The sequence below is a fragment of the Ambystoma mexicanum genome, chromosome 11 (assembly GCF_040938575.1).
Source record: "Ambystoma mexicanum isolate Mex_15411 chromosome 11, UKY_AmexF1_1, whole genome shotgun sequence".
NCBI classification, from domain to species: Eukaryota; Metazoa; Chordata; class Amphibia; order Caudata; family Ambystomatidae; genus Ambystoma; species Ambystoma mexicanum.
In genome coordinates, this window is record NC_090934.1 from 655,818,694 (window position 1) to 655,845,072 (window position 26,379).

Consider the following 26,379-nt stretch of genomic DNA (forward strand, 5'->3'; position numbering starts at 1 on the left):
ATGTAAGCTCAGGAACTGCACACCCAGTAGTGTTCCATGATCACTGCTGTTCCAATGTTCATTCATGGTACATCAAAGATTTGACCACAATTATGGTTTTCTCTGAATTTTCTTGTGCCATTGTTCTGAAGCACAGCTTTGCACTTTCCAAAGACACTATCTGCAAAGGTCCTCCTTCACCTTTCACCCATGTCAATAGTTTAGCAAGTTTTGGCCATAGAGGCTTGCATCCATTCTGCACTTTGTCAATGGTTGGCTGATGGAAAACAATGACTACCCAGGCTCTGAAGATAACCACTCCTTCTTCCCATCCATTTGGTGAAAGCACTGATCCCCAAATGTGCATCTGGCCTCTGTTCTTCCATCTGCAAATTTCTTCTGCAGACTTTCCTGGACTTTCAAGTCTCCTGTTTACTTCCCATCTGATTCCAGCTCCTTTTACTCCAGGCTTTTTGTATCTGACTACTTGATTCTTATTATGAGCTCTTATTCTTGTCTTTGTGTCTTGGACATTATCATCTTCTCCTGGATGTGTCCATTCACTTGCCCATTTGAGATAGGCTGCTCGGCCCATGAACTGACCTCTTGTATGGCTGAGTGCTATGTGTGATAGACAATGTGCTGTCCGGACGTCTATTTCAATAGCTATGAAGATCTTCGACTTTCCCATGCTATAAGGCATGAGTGCACATACAAAGCATTCCTCCTTCAAGGTCCTCCTTTCTATGTATTTCATATGCTGATACCATATGTTATTCCCCAAGTGTGCTGTACTATCCAGGTAATCATTCAACTCATGATCACCCTCCCTAGCACTTCTCTTGGGTCTCATTCTATTCTTATGGGTTTCTATAATCATCTCATGAATTATGTCAGCATAACTCCTTCTTAGTGGACTGATTACAGAAACATTTGTCAGTGGATGTTTTTACATGTGCTACCTGTGTAGGAGAAAGTTCCAGAAGCCACATCCTATTAACATAATATGAAGGCATCAAAGAGTCATGTATCATCTCCATATGTGACCTTCCCCCAAAAGGAAGCCTAGATTTATCTATCACAGGGCTAGGTGCCTTTGACTGTGCCTTTAGAGTAGGGACAATTGCATAATTGTTGGCTGTCTGGTAGTTGCCACATCCGTACCCTCCTTCTGCATAGGAAGGTACACAGAGATTCTTTCTTTATTTGGATCCAAATAGTAATGAGTACGTACTGTAAGAGAAATAAGGATCACAATACACAAGATGCATGTGCATATAACATATGGATAGGCCCACTTCATGCAACAGTAGCTCCTTGCTTGTCGTGGTGGCCTCTCATTGTTAGCAACATTATTGTTGCTGTCTATATTACCCATTCTTAATCTTTTTTAAGGAAGGAAAAAGAGAACTTTATTTGGGTATTATATACAATACTCTGGCAATATCTAGATCTTCTCCACAAGTTCTTCAAACAGCTAGCTGATCTCAGGACGATTAATAGTGTTCCTGATGTACAGCTAAAATGTATCCTTTCGCCAAACAAAATGTGGATGTGTTTCCAGCAAGAAGTAGAAGACTACAGATAGTAGATCTTGGATCTCTTCCCTCGAAAGTCTCATTCAGAACGTTCTCAATGTGTCATGATCTCTGCTTCCAAAAGGTCAGGGTTTTCCCAAATCCCTTGGAAGCAGATCCATAACCCAGGTTCCGAGTGCCAACCAGTCCCAATTGGGACCTTTTGGACCCAGTCCTGGCGCCAGTGGCACCAGGCTCATAAATATGCCCAGTCCCAGCGCTGGAAGCGCCGGGCTCATAATGCTTGGGTGGACTTACCTTCAGCAGACCATGCTGCTTACTTGCCTGCCAGTTGAGCCTCTGATCCTCTTCTGTTTGGAACTACTTTTCCTGTTGGGTGGGGCTGGAGCCACTCCCTAGATTCAGAACACTGGAACTCTTCTGGAAGGCAGGAACTCTTTTCTTACCAGGAACTCTTTTCTTACTTAGGCGTGGCTGTGGAAGGAGACACCTAAGCACTACAGGAGGCTATTTAAACCACGCCCGGTGGATGAATCTTGCTTTGCGTTATTCTGCAACCTCTGCAGCAGAACGCTCATCGTGTCTTCTGCATCCGGTCCTGGGCCTAAGGAAAAAGGCTTACCATCCTGAATCCAGTCTTCAGCAACGCCTATAAAAACAAGAAAGAACAGGTTAGCATTCCGGCATCTGAAAGGCAAAGGCTTACCATCCTGAATCCAGTCTTCAGCAACACCTATAAAGACAAGAAAGAACAGGTTAGCATTCCGGCATCTGAAAGGCAAAGGCTTACCTACTCTTCGTACGCTCCGGAGGCCTTCGGCGCTGCATCCCGCATCTGAAAGACAAAACAAGGTGCGTTTAAAGACATTGGGGAACTTTAATACTCACGTGCCATTACTCCTTTCCACATCTAATCCAGTGGGTATTCCGGCACCCTGCAGCCGCTCCGAACTCGTACCTGCAAAATAAAAAGACAGTTAGAGCGCATAGTGAAGCAGGCAACAAGCGCTTACTTACGTGCTTCCAGGCGCTTCTATTCATCACACGGGCTCCATCTTCAACTCACTTCAGCCCGTCATCCGCCATCGCCGGAACCCTGCAAAACAAGAGACATTTGAATGACTCGAAACTTACCGTTCGTGCAGTAAACGACGGACAGCAGTCCTCTGAAGTCAAGAGGCCTGCGCTACCTATCCAGTGAAGAAACTGGTTACAGCACCCTGCCCCGAGGCAGATGGAGAGCTCGGCATTCACTTACCTAAGGTGAGAGCGTTAACCTTTGGGGGTCTACAGGAGAGGAGAAGAGGAAAGAGATAGGGACACCCCAATAACCCCAGTTCATTAACCCCATATTTTCTATCTGCAGACATCTTACTCTACACGTCAGGCATACAGTGCACAGAGGTCCAGCCCAAAGAGCCAACCGGGTGCTACACATCACCTTTGAAGATACGGTAGTCGCCCAGTCAAGACCGGCGCCTCTGCGAGAATCAGGTGAGCGTTACAGAACACAAAGCCTACCGCAAAACTCTCGCCCAGGCGCTATGGAAACCTCGGATACTGACCCCCTAGCCCGGTTACTTGGGGAACTAAGGGCAGAAGTGCATGCAGCTCGTCAGGAAACGAATGCTCTAAGAAGGGAACTAATTATTTCCAAGGAGAGAACAGACAATCTTGCTAGACAAGTGCTACAGTCACAAGCCGGACAGACCCCGTTACCCGCATCAGGGGCAAATCTTCCTTCAACATCCTCTATGAATCCAGTGCAGATCAACCTACCTGGGAATGTACCTCTGGCTCCGCCCGAACGATTTTCTGGTGACCCAAAGAGGTTTGCAGTATTTATCAATCAGTGCCGGTTGCACTTCTTATGCCGGCCAGCAGCCTTTCCAACTGATCAAGCAAAAGTAGCTTTTGTACTTTCGTACCTTAGTGGCAATGCGGCAGACTGGTCGATCCCTCTAGTTAATCAAGATGATCCGGTTCTCCATGATTTTCAAGCCTTTCAGCTTAGTATGGAAAAACTGTTCGCAAGACATTCACAGGGGCAGGCCTTGGACAATGAGCTTCTTTCGTTGCGACAGGGTAATCAAGACCTTTTGGCTTATATTGCATCTTTCAATAGACTAATAGTGGAAACTCAATGGCCTGAGGACAAAAGGATTACGCTGTTTTATAGAGGTCTACGTGGAGAGCTCAAAGACGTTTTAGCCCAAGTAGTGAATCCCCCACAAGACTGTTCGGATTATATAGACTTGGTCGTTCAAATAGATCACAGGCTGCAGAACAGGAAGGCCGATCGTTCCAAGTTTGATGCTCGAGTATTTTCCAAACCGCCAACTCCTTCCAAAGGAGTAGACTCCGGGGAACCCTGCAAATAGGGGGTCTGAAAGGTCCTCTTACACAAAGGGAGCGGGAAAGGAGGAAACAGTTGCAATTATGCCTATATTGCGGAAACTCAGGGCATTTTCTTCGAGACTGTCCGGTGAAACCTGCCAAGAAGGCAGTAGGAGCTGCAGTTACCAAAGTTACAAACTCTGAGCAGGGAAACGACCTCGCCCGACAAGAATAGAGGTCCTCTTGCCGAGCGTGAAAACCAGTTCCGTGACCTCGCATTTCGTGATACCTATGGTCCTCATTAGCCCTGATAATCCGGATCGATTACATGCAATTGAAGCTTACGTCGACAGCGGTGCCATCGGCAATTATGTGGATCATGAAATGGTTTTGAGGATGAATCTAACTCTTTGTCCCAAGGCTGTAAAGGACGTCATTACTACGGTGGATGGTACGGAGATAGCCTCCGGGCCAGTAACGCATACCACTCAAGAGGTGACGCTAGTAAGTCAAGATGGACACCATGAGAAGATCGTGTTCGATGTGATCAAGGCCCCTCAGTTTCAGATTATTCTAGGAATACCTTGGTTAGAGAAACACAATCCTCTGATCGATTGGCGAGCAAGAACGGTCCAGTTTCCAGAATGTGTCTCTACTTGTCACCCTCCACCTGGTGTTGCACTGGCCGCAATTTCTTCAGAGACTCCCCAGTTACCTCCCGAATACCTAGAATACCAAGATGTTTTCCGGAAGGATCAGGCTAACTCTCTACCTCCTCATAGGTCTTATGACTGCCAGATAGACCTGATACCTGGATCTACTCCTCCTTGTAGTAGAATTTATGCCCTCACCGAGCCTGAGAACCTTCACCTTCGACAATACCTGGATCAATACCTGGCAAATGGGTTTATTCGTCCTTCCAAGTCCCCTGCTTCTTCAGCTTTGTTCTTCGTTCCAAAAAAGGAAGGAGACCTTAGAACTTGTATCGATTATCGCTCCCTGAACCAGATCACCGTTAAGAATAGATATCCGTTACCTTTGATCCCTGAACTCCTGGACCAAGTCAGAAAAGCATGCATATATACAAAGCTGGATCTTAGAGGAGCTTACCACTTGGTACGAGTAAAAGAGGGCGATGAATGGAAGACGGCCTTCCGCACCAAGTATGGGCTATTTGAATATCAGGTCATGCCCTTCGGACTTTGCAATGCCCCGGCCGCCTTTCAATATTTTATGAACGATGTCCTCAGAGAGCTCATAGATGTATGTGTTGTTGTTTACATTGACGACATCCTCGTTTATTCTTCATCGGAATCTGAACATCGGAAACACGTGAAAATGGTCCTCGAAAGATTGCGTCAACACAAACTTTTCGCTAAGTTGGAAAAATGTGTTTTCAACGTGACTGAAGTTGAATTCTTGGGATTCATATTATCACCTGGCGGAGTGCGTATGGATTCAAAGAAGGTCGATGCAGTTCTCAAATGGCCATCACCATCCTCCGTAAAAGGTGTGCAAAGCATGTTAGGCTTCGCTAACTTTTACCGCAGGTTTATCCCCGAATTCTCTCGAATAGTCCAGCCCATCACTGCCTTGTTAAAGAAAAACAAACGTTTTGAATGGTCTACCGAGGCGGAACAAGCTTTCCAGGATTTGAAGACTAAATTTATCTCTGCACCAATCTTAAAACACCCTCGCCCCGAACTCCCCTACATCGTGGAAACTGATGCTTCAAGCCTTGCCATGGGGGCAGTTCTATCACAAAAGGACCCGGTAACCAATCAGTTGCATCCCGTGGCATTTTGGTCCCGCAAATTCTCGCCTCCTGAAATCAATTACACGATTACTGACAAGGAACTTCTGGCTATCAAGTCTGCCTTTAAGGCTTGGCGGCATTATCTGCTGGGGGCCCGACACACCGTTACTGTGATTACGGATCACCGAAACCTGCAATATTTGAAGACCGCAAAAGCCCAATCCTCTAGACAACTCCGTTGGGCATTATTCTTTGCCGAGTTTGACTTCATAATTACCTATCGACCTGGTACAAAGAACGGTAAAGCCGATGCCCTTTCTCGGATGGGAGTGGAAGAACACTTGGTCAACCCTAAACCTGTACCAATCATTCCCGAACAAAGAATTCTGGGTGTAATCGCCACAGAATCCATAGAGGAAGTTAAGGATAAAGCCAGGCAACTTGTAACTCCAGCAGACATACAGAATTGGCATCTGCAGGGAAAGGACTTTGCAGTAAAGGACAACTTATTGTATTTCCAAGAACGATTATACCTACCCAGCACAGATTTACAGAAAAAAGTAATCTCTTGTTATCACGACTCTTTAATGGAAGGTCATCCCGGTATAGCCAAGACCTCAGAAAAGATCAAGCGCTACTTCTGGTGGCCGTCTTGGAAAAAAGATATCAGAGACTTTATAATGTCCTGTGGAGTATGCGCCCAAAACAAGAGTCAAAAGGAAAGACCAGCAGGCCTCTTACGCCCTATTGACATCCCACCTCGCCCTTGGCATACGCTTTCTATGGACTTCATCACCGATCTACCTCCATGCTCCGGATACAATACGATTCTAGTAATCGTGGACTTATTCTCCAAGATGGCGCATTTCATTCCGCTCAAAGGCTTGCCAACAGCAGCAACTCTGGCCCGAGAATTTCTCGAAAACATCGTCCGACTGCACGGTTTTCCTTCGGTTCTAATTTCGGATCGAGGTAGTCAATTTATTTCTCATTTTTGGCGAAGTTGCTGTCGGTCGGCTCAAATTGATGTGAGACTATCGACCAGTCACCACCCTCAGACCGACGGACAAACCGAGAGGACCAATCAAACTCTGGAACAGTATTTACGCTGCATGCTGCAACAAACTGAAAAAACTTGGAAAGATATCCTTTGGATAGCCGAGTATGCCTACAATAACTCTGTCCATTCGGGAACTGGGAAAACCCCGTTTTTTCTTTTGTACGGCAGTCACCCTCGAACCTCGGAGTTGGATCCCCTCCAAGATCTTGAAACACCAGCAGTAGACTACCTGCATTCTACAATCACCCAAGCCTTTAAGGAAGCTGTTTCTCACCTTCAAAGGGCTAAAGAACAATACAAGAAAGGAGCAGATCAACATCGGAAGGAAGCCCCTCACTATCAAGTAGGGGATCAAGTCTGGTTATCCACCAAATATCTATCTCTAAAAGGGCCACGCACATTCAACCCAAGATACCTTGGTCCCTATTCCATCACTACCATAGTAAACCCAGTAGCGGTCAAGTTGGACTTGCCCCCGCACATGAAGATACATCCGGTCTTCCACGTCTCTCTATTAAAACCCGTGCAACCTCAAACCCGACTAACCAAACCTCCAAAACCTATCCTAGTGGATGGAGAACTCGAGTTTGAAGTCAAAAGCATTCTGGACTCCAAGATCTCCAAATCTAAACTATTCTACCTAATTGACTGGAAAGGCTACGGCCCCCAAGAGAGATCCTGGGAACCTGCTGAATATGTCCACGCTCCTCGCCTAATCAAAAGATTTCACCGAACATTTCCTGACAAGCCAAAACCCCCGGAGAAGCCCGGTTTGGGAGGGGCCTTGAGGGGGGGTACTGTCATGATCTCTGCTTCCAAAAGGTCAGGGTTTTCCCAAATCCCTTGGAAGCAGATCCATAACCCAGGTTCCGAGTGCCAACCAGTCCCAATTGGGACCTTTTGGACCCAGTCCTGGCGCCAGTGGCACCAGGCTCATAAATATGCCCAGTCCCAGCGCTGGAAGCGCCGGGCTCATAATGCTTGGGTGGACTTACCTTCAGCAGACCATGCTGCTTACTTGCCTGCCAGTTGAGCCTCTGATCCTCTTCTGTTTGGAACTACTTTTCCTGTTGGGTGGGGCTGGAGCCACTCCCTAGATTCAGAACACTGGAACTCTTCTGGAAGGCAGGAACTCTTTTCTTACCAGGAACTCATTTCTTACTTAGGCGTGGCTGTGGAAGGAGACACCTAAGCACTACAGGAGGCTATTTAAACCACACCCGGTGGATGAATCTTGCTTTGCGTTATTCTGCAACCTCTGCAGCAGAACGCTCATCGTGTCTTCTGCATCCGGTCCTGGGCCTAAGGAAAAAGGCTTACCATCCTGAATCCAGTCTTCAGCAACGCCTATAAAGACAAGAAAGAACAGGTTAGCATTCCGGCATCTGAAAGGCAAAGGCTTACCATCCTGAATCCAGTCTTCAGCAACACCTATAAAGACAAGAAAGAACAGGTTAGCATTCCGGCATCTGAAAGGCAAAGGCTTACCTACTCTTCGTACGCTCCGGAGGCCTTCGGCGCTGCATCCCGCATCTGAAAGACAAAACAAGGTGCGTTTAAAGACATTGGGGAACTTTAATACTCACGTGCCATTACTCCTTTCCACATCTAATCCAGTGGGTATTCCGGCACCCTGCAGCCGCTCCGAACTCGTACCTGCAAAATAAAAAGACAGTTAGAGCGCATAGTGAAGCAGGCAACAAGCGCTTACTTACGTGCTTCCAGGCGCTTCTATTCATCACACGGGCTCCATCTTCAACTCACTTCAGCCCGTCATCCGCCATCGCCGGAACCCTGCAAAACAAGAGACATTTGAATGACTCGAAACTTACCATTCGTGCAGTAAACGACGGACAGCAGTCCTCTGAAGTCAAGAGGCCTGCGCTACCTATCCAGTGAAGAAACTGGTTACAGCACCCTGCCCCGAGGCAGATGGAGAGCTCGGCATTCACTTACCTAAGGTGAGAGCGTTAACCTTTGGGGGTCTACAGGAGAGGAGAAGAGGAAAGAGATAGGGACACCCCAATAACCCCAGTTCATTAACCCCATATTTTCTATCTGCAGACATCTTACTCTACACGTCAGGCATACAGTGCACAGAGGTCCAGCCCAAAGAGCCAACCGGGTGCTACACATCACCTTTGAAGATACGGTAGTCGCCCAGTCAAGACCGGCGCCTCGGCGAGAATCAGGTGAGCGTTACACAATGTTTGCTCCGAATATAGATTGACTTGTTCAATTATGTCGCGTAGCAATTCGTTAAGTGCCACTGTATTCCCCGGGTCTCTCAAGAAAGTGCGAACATCAGTTTGTCTTCCAACAAGATGTGGGCATTCCTCAATCAGATAGTAGAAAACCAACCCTACTAGTCTCTGAGCATTATCATCAGAGAGGGGCATTTTTGTTTTCTCCACTGTACTCAGGATGTTGGAGAAATTGCTCTATTATGGCTGCGAGCAATCTCTTCACAATTGGGCAATCCTTAGGATCTTTCAGGAACAGATGAATGCTAGTAGTTCTCCCCAAAAGTGCAGGATATGTATGAAGAAACTGTAAGAATGATCCGACAAATGTGGCCATAAGATACTACCATGGTGCCTCTGAAAAGAAACTCAGTGAGAACGGAATCAGGGAACTGTTCCCTTTTCTGGTCATCAAAATGGAACTCCAGATCTGGCATCTTTTCTTCTTGATCAAGATTTAATAGTGTCTCAGTCCAATGTTAGCAAGCTCCTGTGGCTTAAGAAAAAATTGTTTTCTATCACTCCTTTTTAGCATCTTAAAAGCCTGTCCCGAAACAAACCATCCTCCAAAGTATTCTTTATCTGTTTATTTGACAGTCTCTGCATCCTTCTTCCTCGTCATGCATCTGATCTGCATGTGCTGCGGTTCTTCCCCGATGCTTGCTTTCGATTGGGATGAGGGTGAAGGGGGTTCTCCAGTTTAGATCTTTACGTCTCCAAGAAATATCCACGCATGTTTTCCTAGCACTTTCACTGCTGACAGCGGTATGTCCTAAACAAAAAAACAGGCAGTTAAATCTTGCTTGTGCCATTTACGTGAAAAGTTCCTGATTAGGATCTCACACCGGGGAAAAGTTTTGGAAGACGTAGATTTCAAATCCGGTTGTTGTCTGGTCTCCATCTGTGTTCCGAGCCCCACACCCTTTCCGCTTGAGCTGATCTGAAATGACAGAGATACTTGTAGTCCTGTATGTTAAGTAGGCATGCAAATTCTTTCCTAACAATTATGCTGTTGTCTGGGCACCACTTCTAGTTCTAGATGGAGGTGTGAGGGGTGTCCACATCCGTCTCCCTGTCACTATTTCATGCGACGTAAAATGGTGGTCAGATCCTGCTTGATTTCTCAATGAATGCAATGCCAGTGGTAGACAATGCAACCATCCTTTCTTCAAGGTAAGCTTGGCTATTCTTTAATTAAGTAAGCTGTTGAGTCTCTCACAGATGCTGATCATTTGCAGGTGATAAGCCGATGAAAACTTGTGCTTTATACTGAGCAACAAGTCTATCTGTTCAAAGACTTAATTAACAAAATGGGGGCCATTATTTGATCTTAATACTTCACATATTCCCCATCTAGGGAACACTTCTTATACAAAAAATGTCGCTGCACAGGTGGAATCTGGATGTGTAGATGGACCAGCTTCAATAAACCTTAAAAAGGGACATACTACAACTATCATATATCTGTTTCCTTTACAGACTTGTAGCATATCAACATAGTCAATGTGTACATGCTAAAAAGGACCATTAGGTCTCGGGATGACTCCTCTAACTGTACGCAGCGTGTGCCCAGTAGTAAACGTTTGACATACAATACAGTTTACTACATACAATGCAACGTGATCTACCAAATTCGGGACAAACCATTCCTCTGCAATGGTTGCTGCAAGACTTTCTCTAGTGATATGCACAGGGTAGTGCAGCTGTTCTAACGCCACCCTTAATAAGGCTACAGACATCACTGGTTTACCAGTGCTTTCCTGTCACCACAATGATTCGTAGGGAGTTAAAGAACACCCCTCCGCGTCCACAGGTCTTCCTCATCCTGTGGCACTTCCCCTTGTATTTCCATCAACTGTGCCTTAGACAAGTTATTAAAGCTCTCATGCACACTCATCATTACCACCATGCTTTCATTCACATCAGGTTTATCAAATGTCATAATGATTTCTGAACATGCAATACATTTCACTTCCTCGTCTGCAGCTTGATTTCCATGTAAGATAAAATCTTCTCCTTTAGTGTGAGCTACACATGTAACTACTGCGATGGCTACTAATAAGTCTGTCCAATAAGGCAGCATGTTGCACTGGATTGCCGTCAGGTTGGAGGTAGCCCCTCCTTTTCCAACGTGCTAGCCATGCATGTACCGTCGAAGTCACATAGGTGGAGTCACTGTACACGGTTACTTCCAGGTCTGCGTTTTTCTCGAGCGTGACAATCAGTGCCACTAGCTCTGCAGCCTGTGCTGAAAAGTGAGATGGTAGTCGTGCGCTTATCAATACTTCAAACTCTCCATTGGCTATGTGCTTTGCCACAGCGGCACCTGTATATCTCTGTCCATTATTCTGATCAATTCTAGAAGAACCGTTAATGAAGGGAAACTCCCCAGCTGCCAAAGCATTTTCTTTTACCATCGGGATCTCATCATAGTATTCCTCATAGTTTGAGCAATCACGTGTATGCTCGTCTTCCACCAGTGGTTCTGCTATAAACATGGCAGTGTTCACTATTCTGTATCTGACTATTTTGATCACTGGATTCGATATGACTACCTCGTAGGCAGAAGCCCTTTGAGAAGTCAACGTACCCTTAGGCAAACAAAGCATGTTCAACAAATAAAGTCATTGAACATCCCATTACTAAGCTAGAAGCCTTCTCAATGACGAACGTGGCAGTTGCCAAAGATTGTTTGCAGGGAAAATGACCCCACATCACTGGGTCTAGAATCCCACTGTAATATGCTAGAGGCGTGTACCCCAACGTGGTCCTCTGTGTGAGTACTGCTGTCATGACTGTGCCATTCGTGTGTGAAAATAAGAAGAATTCCTCAGCATAATTGGGAATCCCCAAAACTGGAGCTGTGCAAATTGCCCATTCTCTCACAGAATTGCATAGTCCCAAAAATCTTTGAATGTGCTTTATCATATGTGGCTTTGCTGATTTTAAAATAGGCTCAGCTCTCTCAGGAGTAACTCTCTTTCCTTCATGTGAAATTAGCTGACCTATGTATTGCACTTCTTGGCAATACTGTAATTTCTCCTTGTCTACTTTATATCCTTTATCTGTGAGAATAATCATTAGCTGAACTGAGTCCTGTCTGCACTCTTCCTAAGGATAGCAGCTAGAAGACCTTTAATGTCTCCTATAGCTAACGTGTTTCCTCCTGTAATTTTTTCTAACTTGTGTATCCATTTCCCAGCACCGGAAGTTAAACTCAGAAGTTTACACCTTAAATTGTCCTTATCCATCTGTGGCCATGGTATATATTGTGGTCTGGCTCATCCTTTTTTTAACAAAGGAAACTGTGATATCATAAACTCATATTCGTCCCCCATCGTCTTCCTGTCCATAGCAGAGACAATGGTTCCACACCGCCTTCTTCCTGGTAGCAACCTTAGACTGCTTACATAAGGTGGTTAGTCCCCCCTCTCACTACGGGATCGCCCTCTAGGTCAATCTAGCCACACCAGAGATTCTGATGCCTGAGATTTGGGTATGTCTAGATCTGACCATCTCACTTCTCTGTCTATCAGAGAACATCCTTAGGGACCACATGGGTCACCCCCCCCCCACAGAAGGTTCTCTATCCTTGTCGGACATATCCTGTCCCCAATTTGTATGGCTTCCCTCTTTTTAATCTTTATTCAGAGTTAGTCTGTCTAAAGACAACTCGTTAGGCTCAAAACTACACAAGCCTCCCTCTTTATCGTATAAATGTGTGCTTTCGAGTCAATCATTTTTACCCTTCCCTTTTGATTCTTGCTTAGTCCTCATATCATAATATACTTTATCGATTCCATCCCCAATGCTTCTAGAGTCATACTCATCCTGTAGATTTGCTCTAGACGGACATGGCATTGGTTCATGTGCCGGAAAGAATTCTTCTATTTCCTAACATGCTACTACTAGATTCTTTTTCTACACGATCAATGTCACATGCTCTCTGACTTCTTTTACGTTCTATTTCTTCATCAAGCTCTCTTCGTTTCCTTGCTTCTTCTCTTACCCTTTCATCCTCCTGTCTTTTCATATCTCTTCTCTCATTTGCCCTTTGTATTTCTTCATCTCTACGTCTTTGTATTCTTTTATCCCTTCATTTTGGTTCTTCCGCTCTCTTTCTTTATAGCCTTTCTGGTTCTTCAATTGACCTCGGTCTGTTGTCATATTTTCTTTGCTCTTCTGACCTTTCCTTTTTTTTCAGTTGTTCATCTTGCTATAACTGTTCTCGTCTTTGTCTATCCTTCATTCTTGCCTCATCTTCTTTCAATCGTTCCTCTCTGTCTCTATCTTTTTTGTCTCATTCGTCTCGATCCCCCTTTTGCCTTACTTCCTCAATGCTCTTTCCATCAAGTTTGAGCAAAATCTGACGACCCATCCATTCATTCTGTATGAGCGCTACCTCATCAGCCTTATCTTTTTCTCCTTTCCATCACTTTATTTCCCATCCTATATCCAAGGATGTACTTGATCCATCACTTCTTTTGTTGTCCTGTCTCTCTCTTTCCCTCAGTACTTTAGAGATCACATCTCTTTCGGGAATCTTCTCTGTACCCTCGTCTCTGCTATGTGCAGGTGACTCATATACCGGATTGCTGTACCCTGTCTGTGCCCTAAGTTCTCTTAATGGGTACATTCCGTCAGCCTTTGTTCTATCACCTTTGACTTCAGGCGTGGCAGGGGGAGCAGAGGGCTCCACACCCCCCCTCTTTTCATTTGTTAAGTAGGCAGTCTTCAGGAGTCAGCTCTTCTCTTTCCTCCTGGTATATTTTTCAGACCTCGAAGCTCACTAGCCTTTTATCTAACTAGTTTCCTGTGTAAACTGCACGTAAGTATGTCGTCATGTGTTGCAAAACTGCCTTTGATAGTGATCCCTCTTGTGGCCATGGCATGAACATCTTTTCTGCCATGCCTTTGACCCATTCCACAATGTACTGTTTAAGCTTGAGTGCGTGTTTTGGTAGCTTCTTGCATAGATGTCTAAGCGGAGTAATATCCTCCATGTTCACTCATCATACTTGACTGTCAATACTCACCTTTACACTTTGCACTTTTCAAAAATACATTTCAGGAAAATAATACAATATGAGCGTGCACCAATCGTCACAGCTCCAAACCCTTTATATCACATTTTTACTTCAATCTATTTATTCACTAAACACCATCAATTCAACTAAACAAATAAATAATGAACTCTCAAATCTCGTGTTTTCTTTTTCACGTCTCTTACTTCGACTATTATTTCTTCACCACATATATATTTATACAACACATAAAACAAACAAACTGGTGTCCTCGACTGGCCACATATATCTCAGTCTGCGATCCTCCAGACTTATCCTTACCCCTAAAAAATACCCCGATTGCGATGTGAATTGTTCTCTTTGGACCATCTTTAAACAATCTGTGGCCTACGTCATCCGCTAATGGGACTCTAGATACGACTCCTTCTGATACGTGCTATGACACAGGACACTGGGCTTACTCTACTGTGACGTTTCTCTTCTCACATTTTCTCAATTGCTTGGGTCCTCTCCTCAAGTCAATTACTTAATAACTCGATGCTCTTTGACTCTAGTTGTTTACCTCAACCTCCCTCCATTACTCGTTTCCCCTTATCACTCTCTACATTCACAGCCAATTCACAATTTTGCCACCATACTGTTTTACTCACCATTTGCTTTTTCGACTTCTGACTCTAGGGATTGTCGCCTCTTCAACCAGACTCTTCAACTTTCCATCCACTCAGTTTCCTGTAGAAATTGGGAGGGGTCTTTGCCTGAAAACAAGAGACCTGTCTCACCTAGGCTTGCAAGCCTTATTTTAAACTAATGTCTGCTATCTACAGGGAGCTTCACATCCTTTTAGCCGAATGGCAGAGGACATTCGATATTGCCGGGACCCCAAAGTATATTATGTTGACGTATCTTTAACCATCATCTCTGCTATCACGTGAAACGGGACAGCCGAACCAGCCCTTTAAGCCGAAATAGCAATACTTTGAGATGAATGGCGATACAGAAGATACTCAAACATCAATAATCAAAATGACTCAGGAAGTTGGCAAAGTTGGCTGTTTTAATATCAATTATCTAAAACAGGGAATACAACTGACATCAATGGACGTCTCATAGCATGGTCTCTCGATGCATTTCATAAAAAACATTATTTTTATAGCAAAAACTTTTCATTGATGACGTTAACCTATGTATTTGCTGACGTCAGCCTACGTGGCAAACTACAAAAACCTATTCGCAAATGTGATAGGCTTAAAGGGAACATCTAAGTATACATTCCATACTGGTCTAAAAAATTATAGGCTCTTCAACATCAGGTGGGAGTACTAAGCCATCCCTCAAACAAGTCACTATGAACGTCACTAAATACACAACGTCATATTGGTTACACAAGCTATAGGGCTCTTAATTACGCACCCCCCTATAATTGGTTGGCACTCTTACATCTGTCAGTACCTTTCCACCGTATGCAGGCTGGACTTCCAGATGCTGGTGAGCTGGTCATTACCATAGCTTCTCACCAATTAGCATATCATCTATCATCATCTCAATGGTCTGGACGTCAATTAAGGCTTTGAACTTGGCCTTGGAAAATGTCCTTGCTCTGGAGAATTTAGGGGAGTAGAGACAAGCTTCACTACATAGCTGGCCTTAAGAATACTTCATCTGCTTGCGTTTCTTTGCATCTGTACACGTGTAAAATGACTTGATATCTTCATTGTTTCTGTAGCATAAGCCTCTTCATCTCGAGCCCGAGATATCACGTATCTTTGATACTCTCTTGATGCCTTATAGACTATTTTCACTTTCTGGTCCCTGCATCTCTTCTAGGCGTATCAGTATTACTTTGCATGATGTCACTAGTCTGCTCTTTTGCTCTTTTTTCATGCTTCTTCTGGGATTTCATTCAAATGGCCATCATGCTTTCTTGTATGCAGGTATGGCTTTCTGAATGGGAACCTTGCTTCCAGCATTCTCCTTGGTATCGTTATTTTCACTGGTACTGCACTTGTCTCACACTCTGGTTCCCAACATATAGGCAATGTGGGTGAGATGCTTGAGGTGGGGGTACTTGGCTCCTTCTCTACATCCCCTTCAGGGTTATTTTAGCTGTTCTCGTATCACAACCTGCGTTTGGGCCACTGAATGGTGAAATTCATTGAAGTGTTGAACAACTGGAGATCTATATGAATGAGTTCAAATGTTGGACATGTGTTCTGTCCAACGTAGCTTGGCTTTCTGGGTGGTAATTCCTTCATAATAGATGCTACAAAGGCATCTGATGCTGTAAACTACATTCATAGAGTCACAGGTAGATGTGTGTTTCAAGGTGACTGGTTTGCCTGTATACGGATGATTATACTGTGACCTTTTATAATGTTATTTCAATGTTGTCAATTAGTGCTAGTCAAAGTGCCTCTGAAGGACCTAGTTAATGTTTTGGGTGCAGTGATGTCTGCTCTGATCACTAAGTCACGAATCGATTGACACTTTTTGTAGGCAAAAATAGGCACTGTTGGGAATAACCTCACTAAGGTTGGATCAAGGTGCAATATATTCAAGTTAGATTTTAGGACCTGTTTAATCTGGGAACTCTGGTGTGAATAAGTCGTCACATACCCCAATTTGAGAAAGAGTCCTTCACTTTCTGTACTAAACTAGTAGTACGAGTGATTTTGTTGACTTCTTGGGCAGCTTGTTGAATGTTGTTCATTGAGTATCCTCTTTGTAAAAAATGTTGAAACAATGATTTTTTAATATATTGTTGGTCATCTAAAATTATTCGCAAGTACCTTGGCTGAACGGAATACTTTTAATCGTGGTTTTCAATATCGCCATAGTGACGTGGAAGCTTGCAGCTTCCAGGCCCGGTGATGATGATCCGTACACCACCACGATGCAGGTGTGGTCATGCCACCACCTAGTATGGGACTTGGTTTTCGTTCGGGCAACGGTCCTCCTATTGCAGGATTCTTTAGCTCTCTGGCATTTCACCTGTCCAAAAGTTGTAAGCTCCGTGACTTCCCTCTACTCCACCTCTCCAAAGTGTAATTAAGTCATGGGGCTTCCACTTCTTACCCTGCTCTCTCTTCTCCCAAGAGCTACTCATCCCAGTTATGTATACCTCTCTTTTTAAAGAGACATTTCCTTTTTCTTTGTATGGTTGGTTTGTTCCCACTTTGCTTGAAGCCAGATATAAGGATGACAGACCAGTCTTCACACCTAGCAGCACCGTATAGGCAGATATGGTATTGTACCTAGCAGTTTCCTCATCAGAATGGGAGTCATTGTCCCTAAGAGTGAGGCACTCCCGTTGAGGCCCCACTTGCCAATACCCCTAGGGAGGGTCTTGCATAGCCGGCTCACCTCCCTAGCTTCTAAGGGGGTGGCTCCCACTTGGGGAGAAAGGGTGAATACCGGTGATTCATCACAGTACCCTGAAGAACCAGATTAACCCCAGGACCAGGATGACCAGTTTCTGTTTGGATCATTGATGAAGAATTGCTATTCCTCTGCAGCACCTTTATGACCTTAACATAAGTAAATCGGGGATCCAATACTGCAGGTACTCTGCTTGCCAGTAAGGAAGCTTTCCTACCAAGAGGTATATGTCTGTCTGAATGCCCAGAATGACTTTCTACTCGCCAGACCGTTGATGGCCCAGGAATGCAGGAGGCCACCTTCTTGCCAGAATCAGGACGTGCAACCAGTTTCAATACTGCAGCTGGTGCCAAACATCCTCAAACACCTGTCTATGCTTGGAACCCATGACAATATTTACCATAGCCTTCTGTCCAGGCAAGTCCCAAATATGGACTACAGTCGATGTCTGAAATGTAACTGCCAAAACCACAGAGAAAACACAAGGGCTCACCAGAAGTAGCTTATCCAGTGTCTGATACAATTGATACATTTCCTAAATCCAGTTGCAAGTGGCTTGTATGAAGGACAGTGACTTGTTAAATCAAGACCAATTAAGGTTAGAAATCAAATGAAGACACCAAGAACTGACTCAGTGGGGACTAACAAAAATTACACAAAGAAAGGTAAAGTCATTTTGGAACTATATGAGGTATGGCCTGCTATCTCTCCTACATGACTCCTAGATGTGCTAAATGTGTTTTTCTAGAGATATTTCAAGGCATAAAGTAAGCCGAACCACGTAACAATTTGCTATGCAATTCTGTAGGGTTGCTAATTAACTTGTTTAGCAAAGCTGCTATTTTAGCTTGCCCTGTATTCACCTCTTGGTTGCAGGGCTCTCTCCGCCCTCTTTTTTTCTGTTCACTGCAAGTTCAAAAGGGCTAATGGAGATGTAGTGCAGCACTAATCTTCTCCTCAAATCGTATGTGCCAAAGGCCTCTGTGGTAGTGCTAGGCAAGAATATTAATTTCTTTTTAAATAATTGTAAACCAGAAGTAATCAGGATGATAATATTTGTATTAAGTTAACTGTATACTGTCTAGTATGTGTACACTTATTTTTGTTAAAACCGTCATACAATTCCATTTCTAAAAATGTGTAACATAATGCATAGTTGCAGTATTGCTACTGTAAGACACTGCATTGTCTCCATGCTTTACAGTAAAATGTAGGTTAGTGTATCTAAATCTCATAGTGTCAAGTATATTTCATTTTGTTGGGGAAGATGCATCATATTGACGAGTGGACATGACCACACGGCCAAATGTTTTTTGATGGCAAATCTAGTTCTGTAACCTGCTGGTTACATATATCTTGCAACGGCTGTTCAACCTTGAGCTTCTTTACAATCTATCTGATCACTGCAGTGCTTTATTCCCCCTACCTGAAATGTGAGAGGGCCGCACTACAATATTCCACCTGGTTTGTCCAGATCTCTGGCTGCTATGCCATAAACTCACCTTAGCCTCTTACTTTCATTCCCCTTACATACTTAATACACAAAGCTAGCTAGATGTTTATGCCAAGTAGTGATCAATAGTTCCATCCAGACCGTACATCTATAGATCTACTGCACTACAACACACTGTAGTTAGCTTCCACTGCGCGCCGTGCTTGTGATTATGCTTCCATTATATATTAGCACCTGCAGGAGAGAGCTGGGTAAACTGTTCTCAGGGCCTGTTTATCATAATTATTTGTCTGTGTCTAATCAAGCAGCTAACCTTTTACATTTTATAGACACTCAGTTAGGGCTTGCAGGGTATTTATGGCCATTCGCAAAGTCACATAGATTTTAAGAAGGGCCAGTACCATCTGTAGGGGATGTTTGAAACTAGTATTTAACAGCTACTTTGTTTGCAGTAATTGTCAAATAAAAGTTGTGTTGTGCATGGCTGGCCTCTGAGTGGCAGCAGTGCGCCAAACTAAAGTGGGTTTGTGGTGACATGAAATATTTTACAGAAAGCACATTTAAATTTGCTGTCATCCGTTGCAATGGGTCTAGTGCATTTCTCTTAGGTTGAGTGGGTAAACTAGGTTACTCAACCTGCAGGTCTAGTGCAAGGACTGACTCATCTCATTAATGTCATACCTCAGTGGTAGAAACAACTGCTGTATTGTTGCTCATTTTATATCTAGGATGCAAGCAACTTCTGGTGGCATTACAAATATTGGTACAGCATTGCTAATCATATGGGTTTGTTTGCTTATCAAGAACATTTTAATTAGCAAACTCTGCTGAAACATTTTTGAAAACTAACTTATGCATGACTTGATAGGCTGTCTTTTTAGCCTCAACAGTACCGGATGAATTTCCAAGGAAGAATGGTTTGTCTGTTCTAGTTGAAAAGTGAGAAGGGGACCCCTGTAAAAACTATTTCAAAATCATTTAAAAAAGTCCTTTTAGTGTATATGAATATAGCTGAAATGTACCCTGTGGCATGAGTGATGCCAAACCAGGACAAATACAATAAATAGGTAAATGGTTGGTAAGAGCAGCTTAAGAGCAGATGTAAGTCATTCAATGTGCGCCATATAGAGAATCATGCATCAAAAAACGTATGAGTTCTGTTTGTGGAAGAGGCCTTAGTTCCAAGGAAAATAGTGCAGAGTCAGGTCCGACAAAGCTGCCGTTGAATGTTCATCACAATCTTGAGGATCGGGTAATGATGGAAAGGAGAAGGGAAATATTCTTCACCATGGAATCACAAACTTCCCCAGACAGCATTGACCTACACATTTGCTTTCATCGGTCTGGCATTGGTGGTTCCGTGAAGTGTCAACTTTGGAAATGAGATAAAGAGTTTTTTTTTTTTCCGAGAGTGAACATTAAAACAGCTTTTGATGTAACCAAACCCGTTTAGAGAGAAAATATTCTCCAGCCAAACTCTAAGGTTCTTGACCATATGTGTTTGGGAGCTTATTTCTCAAAAGAAAGCAGGATAGTGACGTGATGATGCAGTGGCCTCTCTGACCCCAAACCAATTACCTAAATATTGCAAGCATTAAGCTCTAGGTATTTATTGTCATACACACACAAAGCCTGTAGAGATATGCAGCTAAAGCCCTTTCTAATCTGCTATTCACTTTAAAATAATTTTGTGCACCATCGCCATACAAATGAAACAGAATGTGATCAGACCACATGGGCACAAGCTGTGGACTCGAGATAAAAGTGTTACATTAACAAATTATACATTTAGTAAGTTGCAGCCGATACTGACTGAACACTATTAGGGGTTTCATAATCTCATTCAAGTCCAGATTTTTTTTTTTTGTTTGCATTTCTAAAGCGCTCACACAGCCAGCAGGCATCGAGGCGCTGTTCCAGGATTTTTTTTTTTTTTTTTTGCGTAGTTGTTATTTTTTTTTCATTGCATATTTATAACACGCTTAAATACCCAGAGGTTACTAAGCGGGGACCCGGGGATCGAACATGTGTTGCTTCATCTCGTCTTGCTTCCAAGTTCCAAGGCAAGCACGTTGCCGCTGAGCTATCCTCCTGGGACCATATGATCTTCTGGAATATCTGCACCCAGTATTATGTTGGGGATGTGCTTTATGAAGCTTGTTTCTCTTCTGCAATGTGTTAGCATACCTATTTTCCTTATGTGCAGTTTGTGGGGACAGACTGTCCTCATAGTTTAGCATGACCAGTGACAGAAGTGTCAGTCACATTGTTCAACTGGCTTGGCCCCAGACTTTTACACCTGTTTTTTTGGAAGTACCAACCTGTGAAGTCATCTGACTATTGCAGACACCTCATAGGCATACTATTTCTTTGAAATGTGCATCCATTAATCTTCAAAATAATGTGGAACACCCAACGATACTCTACTATATTCAGCAAGCTCATTTTTCAGTGTGGGTTGCTTTCCTATCCATATCTAGGATAGGATCTCCTTTCATTTACATTCTACCATGACACTGAGCTTGTCATATCTGCTCAAGCAGATTCAAATCGGACTTGAAGGGGAATTTTTCTCAAGAATTGTATTGGTCCAATGCATTGGACATGTATTTTGGAGCATAAATCGATCGATCTCAAAACATTTCCAATGCATCTTACCTTTGGTTTTCTCCCATTTACACATGCAAAACTCATGGGTTGGAAAACATCACCTTGTGCTAATCTTATACGGTTATCCATCACCCTATGTTAAAGTGCCCTTGCGACAGTAAATCAGGTCACCCGCCCCTCAAGTTGACAGCGACATGTCAAACTGATATGCTCCACCTCTTCTCAAGACATTTGTGGACAGCAAAGCCAAATGTACTCTGGCATCACCTATGTCATCATCTTACCTAACACAAATCCAGGAAAATCACCACACAAACACCCAGCATAAAAGTTTACCTATTTTTCACAAAAAGAAGAAAACAACTTACAATTTTATGAAAACAGGAATTTACCAAGTCGTTATATTTTTTCATTCAAATTAAATATAGAAGATTGCATCCAAGGAATCATTGAAAACATTTGAGTATATAATGATTGTTTACTACAAGGCATAGTTCCAATGTTTAGTGCAGCTGTCACATTCCATCAAATCTTTCAGATTGTCTTCATCAATGTGTGCTTGTCAAAGTCTGTGTGGTAAAATCTAATGCAATTGTGTACCATCTTAGATTTAGTATTGAAGCATAAAGCATTCCATTGGTGAGAATAAAGGTCTCCCTTCACGTCGAAATGCAACACTTTGTCATCCGCACTTCTTCATATCATAAATGCTGGCATGTTGCTCTGTATCACTGGCAGCGGAAATGGGCAAACTGGTGCCACACGATCGTCCCAGAATATGGGTATTACTCTTTTGTTACTGATAGTTATTGTCCAGTGTTGGTTAAATAACTCATTCACTGGAAGATGGCATCCATGGCACACGCACATCCCAATGACATAATTATGTACATTTTGGAAGGCAAAAATATATATCAGTACCCAATTTGAAAAATAATTTAGACAATAAATCAACATGTTTGGTAAAATGTACATTTACATGTCCAGTCATTGTGTCAACTTTAATAGCAATGTGGCATATCGTCAGCCATCAAGTGCATACATATTATGTAAACATTTCTTTACATTATTTGCTGATTTTCCATCCTAGCAATGCAAGTTCAATTGCTGACGCTCAACGTCTCTTATGAATAGAAACAAAATTGTGTGCTTGAAATTGTTAGTACAAGGGATTCAGGGACAAATATTAAAGAGACCCTGTATTTTGTGGTCACATTGCCAAAAGAAGGTTTTGTTTCTGGGTACAAATACCACAAACATGAACAATATTATCTACCAGCTTCAACTTCAAGCTGTGCAGTGAAAATAATAAAATAATTTTACTCTTCTAAGTAAGCAAATATTTTCTTGGTTCTTTCCTATGAATAGACACATTCTTAATGTAACCTTGCTTAATTATTTTAATAATTTTAATGTCCAAGACTCAATGCAGACAAGGGAGTGTTCATCTACTCAGCTACTTTTACTATGCAAATAGACTAAGTTGTCTTCAAAATAAAATGTATGTTGGTACAATTAATAATGACTAACTTCTTTCAACCACATTCAAACAGTGTTCTACTGTAACAATGGCAATTGTATCCACGGTTTTATGTGTGTTGGATACAATAGTAACCAGTGGTGTCAGGAGCGTGGTCTGCTGAGGGAGCTGCTTGGTGTCCCACTGCCAAGACAATTATGCCAAGACTATTATGTTGCTGTCTGAGCAGGAGCACACAAGAAACAGGGGTACATGGTATGTTGTTATTATGATTTATACTGCACAATGTCCCACTCAGATCTAGGCCACTACAGCTGCTGCAGACGAGAGCAGTGCAGGGCATGGACTCCACAAGCCATGGACACTCTGTGCAGCTGAACGAGAATCTGTGACCATAGGGGCCCTGCAGGCACCAGATGCCTGCTGCCAGCTGCCTATCTGCCTGCTTACTGGAATTTTGCTTCTGGGCATGTTTAATAAGGTTTGTCAGAAATGCAGAAGGGGGTTCTTCACGCATCATGGGGATTGGAGAGAGGGAGGTTGGACTGTCTGCCCCTAAGGTTCCAGTCTGACTAGGTGGTGACGCCTACCATGCTTGGTTTGAAACCAAGAATGGTGTGCGTTGTTGCTTGTCTAGAATGCAGTTTTTGGCTGCCAGTTCTGCACTTTCTTGCTGTGTCCTGATGGCTTCTCTTTTGGACATCCTGTCTGGCTCAGCAGTATTGCCATGTGTTCCTGCTCATCCTGGCTGCCTGTAGAACAGCAGCCTGGGACAGGGGAAGGACAGCAGTGAGGCTGCATGCTTCTGCTCTGTACCCCACATGCACAATGGGTTGCACAGTAGGAGAACCATTTGTGTCACACTCCAGGACTTCAAATGTACTGCAGGCACAATAAGGGGCAGAGCCAGATGCAGAGCATGAGCACATGGCTCCATGTCCCACCACTGCCGAATGTTGCAGGGAGAGGGCGCTTAGTCAAGTCACCATATGAGGGGTCTGAACAGTTGTGTATAGGTTTATGATTAATTGTCCAAGGTGTATTTGGTGTGAACAGTATCACATTTTTCGTGACATGCCCTCCCAATCCTGCAACACTGGATAGTCCCCTATAAATAGCAGTTTGTAATATACCACCAACACCTACATACAGTTGACAGGTGTGTTCATGTATTTCCATAATTGCATCCTCTCTATGGAGACAGCCAGAATCGAACACAGGGAAAACACACTTACATTCTTGCACCTATGCACCAAACGGTGGCCAGCACTCTGCTTCTGCTCTGGCTGTTGGGTGGCGTGTAACAGGGTCCCATGTGTGGGTTTCACAATCTTGGTGATATGTTTGAAGGATGCAAATTATAGGGCTTGTGCTCTATGTGTTGGGGAGGCTGGATGTGAGCTTGGGTGTTTGTGCGATGGGTCTTGGGAGTGTTGGTTTATTGATTTTGTTTTACTTTTGGGGTTTTACACCACTTACTGTGAATTGATATAACATATGATTGCATTACTGCTGCAAGAGCTTTTACAACAAGCTTTTATGGCGCATGCTTCTTCAATGTAAATTCAAGTACCCCATTACAATGAATCAGCATTGTATCACACGCCGGGCACGGCCAACCCATCTTCACACTTCTCAATAAACACCACTCGATTACACATACCAAAGACATGCATTGCCACCTCAAACTCAGTGCAACTTAGACACACGCAAAATTCTGGCCATCAGTTACATCATTTTACCCTTGTGACTCTCCAACCGCCTTCAAATTGAGTCAGTGCTCCTATTCCCTCTCATATTCCCGCACCTGATAACTATGTGCTGCTGCTGGCTACTTAGGCACTCCTTACCCACCTTCTGTGCTGGAAGGACTGATTTTATCAATCCTCTCTTCATGTCGATAATAAATGTTGACTAACTTTTATTAAAAAAACAGTAAATCAAAAGTAATTTTTTTTACAGTTCTAGTTTTTTTTTAAAACACATGTTTTAATCAATACAGATTCTAAACATTAAATACATGATTGAAACATGTTTTGATAGAAATTGTAAAGACAACAACACTTTATTTGAATCGTGAAGTCAACTTTTCAACAAGTTTAAGTTTTGGAGGACAGACCACATTAGCATGTTCTGTGGCATAGATTGGCCCCTGGAAACATATTCTGTTGCCAGTCCTTGCGTTTTCATGGCCAGGACAGTCAATTTCAGATCGTTCACACAGTCAAATTCCATCTGCTTAATATTGGTTTTGCCACCCATTGTTTTGTTCTTTTTGTAAAAGACGTGGTGTAACAAAGCATACCGCAAGAGCCTGCAGTTTTAGCTTGATCCCTACCAATGTGTTAATTGTGTGCAAGTATAGGCAGCCTTGTTCTGGCCTCCATATCATCTATGCTGAAAGGCAACCTTTTAGGCCTGTACTTTAGGCACATATTATGGAAATCCTCCAAATCACCAGTGTGGGAAAATTCTGTCAGGGCCTTCATATCTGTGGAAAGCATTTTGTTGTGCACAATCTATTCTATTGTAAATTGTATTGTATATTAATTTGTAGAGGGCAGCTAAGGACAAAAAATCATCAAGACGCTAACAGTCACTGTTGGGGGAGGAAAGAACTACTCACTCAGAAATCAAAGAGGAATGTCTTTCGAAACTGTAGATGGTCAGCAGTATCTTGAAGATACATCAGTAAGGAATTCCACATTGTGAGTGCCACCACAGAGAAAGAGCGTCCTCTTGCTTGTGCCCTTCATAGACTCAGAATGCTAAGCAAGCTTTGAGAGGAGGGTCGAAGCAGTCTGGCCGGCTTATATAGAGTAGGTTTAGAGCACAGATATTGCATGCCAGCACCATGAATGGCACAGTGTACCAAGCAAAGTATTTTAAACTTAATTTGGCTGCCAATCGGGAGCCAGTGCAGCGGGCGAAGCATGACCAGAGAATGCAAAAGTCTCAGTAGCCCGGAAGCCAGTCGAGCTGCAGAGTTCGGTAAAATCTGCATGCTCTGAAGCAACACTGCAGGCTGTCCGAGACAGATGCTGTTGCATATATCAATGGAGTCCATGATAGAGGAGGTAACCACCTTGGTCTGAGATTCAGTTAGGAGAAACGGGAGAATTTTTCTCAACACTTTCAGCGTAACAAATCCCCACTGGTACACAGAGGAGATTTAGGCTTGTCTGGATCCAGATGCAAGCAGTTTTACCCCCAGGCTGTTAACCACCTGCAAAGGCTCAGGACAGGGCCGTAGAGAGGCAGGCCAGTAGTTCACACTCCATGAGGCCCCAATGAGGGAGAACAAACCACCAGGACCACAGTTTTGTTGCCATTTAACTTTAGCTAATTCACGGCCATCCATTATCGAATGGAAGACCGGCAGATCCTCAGCTTAGAAGGAGGCTCCGTTGCCAGGACATTTAAACAAAATAAAATCTGCATAGGTATAAAAGCTTATTCCATGGTCAGCAATAAGGTTGGCCAATGGACGCCGATACAAATAAACAACAGGGGAGATAAGGCCA